This window comes from Ambystoma mexicanum, chromosome 5p (genome assembly GCF_040938575.1).
Source record: "Ambystoma mexicanum isolate Mex_15411 chromosome 5p, UKY_AmexF1_1, whole genome shotgun sequence".
NCBI lineage: Eukaryota > Metazoa > Chordata > Amphibia > Caudata > Ambystomatidae > Ambystoma > Ambystoma mexicanum.
This window is the reverse complement of record NC_090930.1, coordinates 690,674,479-690,681,151: the sequence shown is the minus strand read 5'-3', so window position 1 is coordinate 690,681,151 and position 6,673 is coordinate 690,674,479.

Genomic DNA, 6,673 nt, shown 5'->3' with positions numbered 1-6,673 from the left:
CTGCACTGCTGCATTCTCTCAATTTTTTATCTGTCATTTCCTTTCCTCTCTAGCTTTCTCTTGCCACTGTGAATGATCCCTCCTCCCAGTGTTTACGCCTCTATTTTTCACTGCCACCTCTCTCCTAAATATATACCCCATCTCTCGTCAGCGCTACACTCTGAGAAATATTAAAGGTTTGCAAAACTGTTCCTTAGTACTGTCACAACTCGTTTTGATATCACCAACGCCCCATTTGAGATTCACAGAGGAGTGGCAGCCTCCATATTTTATTAGTGCATATTCTGTGTTTATAATGTGTCATTTGCAGTCCATGCAAACTCCACTTTTTACGTCTACAATTTGCTAAGAGCAAGCAGCACAAAGTCACAATGTAGAGGACTTACCTGTCAAAACACTCCAAACTGATGATGGAGAGATCCAGTAACATTTAATGTAGCGCTTGGGACAGGAACAGGACACAGCAGAGCTGAAGCCCAACATGATATAGCTTTCAATTGCCATTTTATATTCATGACCTTCAGAACATTTGTTCGGCCAGAGAGAGGTATGTGAGTTATTCAGTGATATGTCAGATGCAATATCCAAGCATGTTTCCAAAACTCCCTGCTCTTTAACTTCCTTATCTCATAAATCATATTTGTGAGCGATAGAATGGCTGAACAGAATGACCTTTAGTGCAACGCACTGTCACATGGATGTCCTTCAGGTGGATTCTGGTATAGAGGAGTGGGTGTCCATTAGCTACCTTATTCTTTTTAGAAGGGGTGGAGTTTGTGTTGTACATTTTCCTTCGAAGTGTTTTGAACAGTTGGGTAGCTGGATTTCTTCACTTAAAAAGGGTCTACTTTTTTGGGCTCCTGTGTGTAAGAGCACAGTGAAGTAGACTTTGTTGAATTGCTGAAGGTTGAAAGTATTTAATTTTGCTCTTGGACATTTTGGGTTTTCTTATAGATGAAGGCAAAATGTATTGTAATGTTGATGGTCTGCCGTTAGCCCTTTGAACTACTTGAAGCCAAGAGTTTGATTATTTTTAAATCTGATGTACATGGTGATGGCTTGGTTAAGGGGATGGTAAAATGAGGATCTCACAATTACCAAATGGTCCTCTGGTGGGATAAGGAGGAAGACCTATGGGTGTAGACAAAGGTTGTGACATGATGTGCTGACCAAAGGTCCTATCAGTTAGGTGAGTGTAATCATTGGTAATACCTAGGCTTTAAACCTGGTAGTGTGGGGCTGCCTGACTGAGGGGTTCAAGATTTTGTTTTTTGAGGACGTTGGAAGCATGATTATTGTTACGAACAGATTAGTAGTTCTGTTTCTCGAAACATCTGGCCATCCATGTCTCACAGGCAGAGAGGTTGGGTTCTTGCACCCTGATTTTGATGTTGGGGAGCTAGTATAGATCAATGTCTCCATCAGAGTAGCGGGAAAGGAGAGACTGGCTGCTAATGAAGTCATTGGCAGGTGGAAGTGCTTCTTCAAGTAGACAAGTACTGGAGAAGATCTGTGAAGGACGCCATGCAACCTCTGGCACCAATCAGACAACATCAGGTGCTCGCTTGAGTATTTGTGAATAATTGAACAATAAATAAGGGGGATTCTATTCCTAAAAGCAATACAGCAGGATAGTATACACTGCAGTGAAACAAGCTCTCTGGGATCTGCTACAACGCATGCTATGATGCATGGAATATCCTCATAGTCTGTTTCACCCGTGTTGTCCTTGATATTGAGCAGAAGCTAGTCACTTTTCTGCCCAGGGCAAATATTGGATTTTAGTGATTGATATAGCTATAGTTGCAAAGGTGCACTCTGTGTTTAAAAACTGTTTCCTAAAGGTCTTTAGACACTGTAGGGAAATTGTTGCTAGTGATGTTGATGAAGTTGTTTGTTGTGGTCAGGTTGATAGTGTTTTGTTTTTTTACTTTAATAGGGGCATGATGGAGTTTGAGCGTACACAGCAGAGCAGAGCTGTTCCTCTTTAAAGTAATTATTTGCTAAGTCTTACATCTGCATAGATAACATGTCTGCAACCCTTTAAGCATTTTCATTGGTCTGATGTCTCTGGATCTGGCATCGTCACTTTTATGTGTGAGTGTGGTCTCGGTGGTGTTTGTGTGAATTGGTGAGAGTGAAAAGTCCAGGACAAATGGATTTTTTTTTCATCGTACATATGAATTGGGATGTGGGTGGCATGATTTCAAGTTTGCTGAATGTTGTGCAATATTTTTGTTATTTTATTGATGAACAAGGGTAATTTATCATTAGGAAAATGTTGGCATTACATTTTTTTCGATTGGCCATCTTAGATAGCATGATATTTATTCGCCCTTAACCGTATTTTGTTGTATTCTGAAGAGATTATGTTTTATTGTTTGACAATTCTGGTTGATGATAGTCTAATGTTTCTGCTCTTTACTGTTCACCAGGCCAATATTTTCACCTTGTTTTGTTGGGATATTGGGCCTGAAAATTTCAGAGCAAGTTGTATGCATTGCTCATGTCGATTAAGGTTAAGATAGATGTGTTGTTACTGTCGGGGGGGGATTCTGCCGGGGTCGGCCGGGCCGTCCGCAGACCTCCGGGCAGGGAGGCCCCAACTCCTCCCGTGTATATCTCGGATCGAGACAGAGTATGAGGCACACACAAGGAGCAAGGCAACTTCTGCCGTTTATTATGCAAACGGCAGGGATGGGTCAAGGAGCGTACGCGTTCGTCCTGACACACACACAATAGTGGGGCTCGCAGGCCCTTTTTACTACATTATGACGCGCTACTTGCGTCATTCCAAAAAGTTACCAAAAGAACCTATCGCCACTCTTGATTGGTTGCTCGAGTGGTGGGGTTAGTATAGTACGCATATAGAGAATGATATTAGTGGTTAAGATGTAGTCAGGTGGTATATCTGGGTTGTCCCTACAATTAGATACATAAGAATTGTTACATGAAGACCCCTGAGGATTGGCTAACGTTACTGACGTCTGAGATAAGAACCTCATGTTCTGATTGGTGCATCCGTGAGCTCCCCAGCCTGGGACCACCGTTGTTCCCAGCACACGGTGCACCTGTGGTTGCAACAGTGTTTCAATATGGGTACGTGCAGGCAATGTGAGGATTTATTCATAGGTGGGAGACTGACCGTTCCCACTGTAGCAGGTGTCCATTGAGCCTTTCAAGTGTGTCGGCCTGCGTCTCGTAGCGAGGTACCCAGACGCCTTTTCTCTCCTGGGTTTTGGCATCTCGTCAGGTTCGGCTTGGTCACGTGGGGAGGGACCGTGTTTGAGGCATAATTCTGCACAATTAATATTGTTTTTCCACTGTATGTCTGGTTTAATTTGCAGATATGATTTTAACATTGGTACGTGGAGTGCGAGGTTGCAACATCGTGCCTTTGAAGATTTGTTTCTTGACTGTGGGTTTGCAACATTACGACCTTGGCTGGTTGCTCCACTGGGTTCTTTCTGCAGGCTCAGCAACCTGACTTTTGCTTTGTTAATGTCCACGGGAACTCTTGCTTGAGGCCTACTTGGGCCTGGTGCACGAGTAATCCATTTAGTGCATGGATGCTTTAGGTTATAGTGGCATACAGTTTCATGGCCAGTATCGTGTTTCCATTATATCTCTCATGATGGTAACGGGTTTCAAGAGAAGCGTGAGCAAGCGTTATAAATGAGCTCATGGTGCGTCTTGCGTTTCTGCATTCTGAAAGCCTATGTAAAAATAATAAAGATGCACGTCCGTGAATAAGCCTGTCGCCTACGTCAGAGCACTGAGTATGTTCTTCGTGTAGATTGGTGTGGAAATGTTCAGCGTGTATAATAGTTCAGCGGTGCTTCCCGTTATCTAGGTCGTCATGGCATCTCTAACGATGTGTAGATTTCAGTCTAGTTGGTCCGTGCCGCAGGTGTCGGCATGGCCAGTGCGGGCTGTTGGGCAGGCAGATGGACACATCCGTATGTTTCTGTACCAGGGTATTTGGTCATCTGGTAAATGGGCAAACTCTTCTCGTGGCGGGTGTCTGGGCCGCGACCCTCTAGGCCAAGCGCGAGAGGTGAAGGACGGGAGTCTGGTTTTCCATTCTCCCACTTCAGTCCCCCCTCTGGTCGACTTGTCGACCACAAACATATCCTTCTCGTTATCTCCTCTTACTCTCCATATCTTGGTTATCCCTCCGAGATGTCCATAATGGTTTACGTGATCTTCAAATGACCAATACATGTATTCGCATGTTCCTCCAGGAGTACAGTACACCCATCTTCCTATGTAGCTCCTAGGGTTCCTTGGGTTCTCGATCTTCACTGATGGTGGGTCTAGATGATTGGCGATGATTTGGGTGCGCAACTTCTCCCTTTCGTGTATTATCACACCTGTGTGCTGGCCGTCATCCGCTGGCATCAAGGGGTGCATTCCCACCATTTCCAGCAACTCATCAGTTGAGCGCGCCTTCCGGGCTTTCCAAAATCTAATTATTATCAGTGCAGCTCCAGCCAAAATAGCACATCCCACTATTATTTTCAGTCCATCTGACAGCCAAGATGGCATCCATGACCATAATAGTGAAAACCAGCTTTTATCCTTGTTTACGCCGTTACTTTCGTCCATCATTTTGGAGTGCATCTGGGCCAATTGTGAAACTGCTTCTGTTAGTGTACCATTGTCGGCATCGTTGGCAGGTATGAACGTGCAGCATGATTGTCCTATCTTTGCACAAACTCCTCCTTCCATTGCTGTGAGAAGGTCCAATACATATCTGTTCTGTAGTGCTACCATCCTTACAGCTCGCAGCTCCTCTTTAATTGCGTTAAACCCATTTACTGTCGAATTTATGGTCATCATTAGTTCCCATCTGGTTATTTGCAGCCATTTTGCGTTTGCGTATGCCTGCAGTCCCGGATGTATTATTGAGGAGAAGAACATTGCTGCTCTGCTGAATAGTCTGTGTTCTGGCGGTATTGATGTTAGTTCCGTTTCCGACCTTCCCCACAGATAATTTCCTGTTAATGGCTCTCCTTGTCTTTTTCTCCTGTTTAGGACAGTATCATTGCTGTTGGTCCTGTTTTCTTGCTCCTTCTGGAGTGGTGCAGATCTCTTTCTTCTCCTGTCTCCTTCATCCATTTTCGGAAATTTCGCCACATCGACATGCTTCTTAGGTACCACTAGTGATGGTACATTGACGTGTACCATTGTGCACACACCACTCCACAGGGGAGGCAGTGTATGATATGCCTTTTCTCCACAGGCCCAATAATGGTCCATTATTACTGCTGTTCCCGCTCCCCCCTCAGGTAACTCCATCACACTTGCACAATTGGTGTTATATCCCACGTCCACCTCTCCTTTATGCTGGTAACATACTTTGGGCGCAGTCAATGGTAATATAGTTATCGGGTCTTCATCTTCTTCTACCCACGTGAGCATTGGTACATACTTGATCCATGTCGTCCAACATCGATGATTGTGTGTCTCGATGGTTGAGATAGTTTCTTTTGTTACCATGTTGCTGCCAACCACTCCTATCTCCCAGCTGGTACCCAGGAACACCTTTCCTGTTATCGTCAGTAATGGCCTCTCCCAGCATCCTTGTTTACCCGGAACTTCCGTGGCGTACCAATCACATGGTAGATACTGCAGTGTTACCTTCTTTGTTTCTCCTTTTTCAGGGCCACTTGTTATGTATCTGAATGCTTCAGCATGTAAACTGGTCTTGTGATAACTCAGATAGGTCTTGAGGAAGTTGTTTTCATATGGGTATGAGTCTCGTGTTTTCCATGTCATGTGCACTACTGTTCCTTGGAATCTTCCTTTCGTTTGGAACAGGGCCAAATATATTATGCACTGTGCTGTTTTTTCATCTATTTCTGTGGCAACAAATGTTCGTGAAGCGCTCATGGCGTATGGTATTAATGAGCAAACGTAACAGCTATCCTCAGTTGTCTGCTTACCAATGCGGGTCATGTGCTGGTACCATATGTTGTTTGTGACGTGTGCTGAATCTTGTACATAATTATCAATACCTTTATTGTCTGAGTATGTGCTGCGTTTAACTTTATTTCGCTTTTGTTCATTGTTACTGTTACCACCTGACGTAACACCTGTTGCAGCAGGGAGGTGGGGTACATTAGGTTTGGGTGCAGCAAAAAAACTCATAGCATAGCTGTACTGCCATACAGAGGCAGCCAAAACTCCGGTGATCATAAAAATCCCTATTATTTTTATTACATATGCTAACCTCACCGACATTTTTGCTCTTACCTTGCTGCAGTCCTGGCAGCGTATTCTTGCGACGTTAAAGTTGCCCGCCTAAAAATTCTCAAAAAGTGCTTGTTATTAAATGTTAGTTTTGTTTCATTAAGCTCTCCCTATCAAATAGTCATTCAGTGCCCAGGTGAAGAGTTGCTCCCACGCTACTCTAAGTGATCGGTCTCTCAAGACCGGCAAGTATGGGCGGAGGTGGGGCATGTAATTTTCTATGGCCAGGAGGAAGGCCGTGTAGTATACACGTACCCTTTTCTTTTTTAAGTATGTTGGCCTTTTTATTTCGTATACAAATTGGTGTGACAATTCTTCTGGGTAACTATCGTCTGGCAGCACCATCTACGCCTGCACACTGAATTTGTTAGATAACTTTTCTTAACAATACAATATTACGCAGCTCCTGTATGTGCGA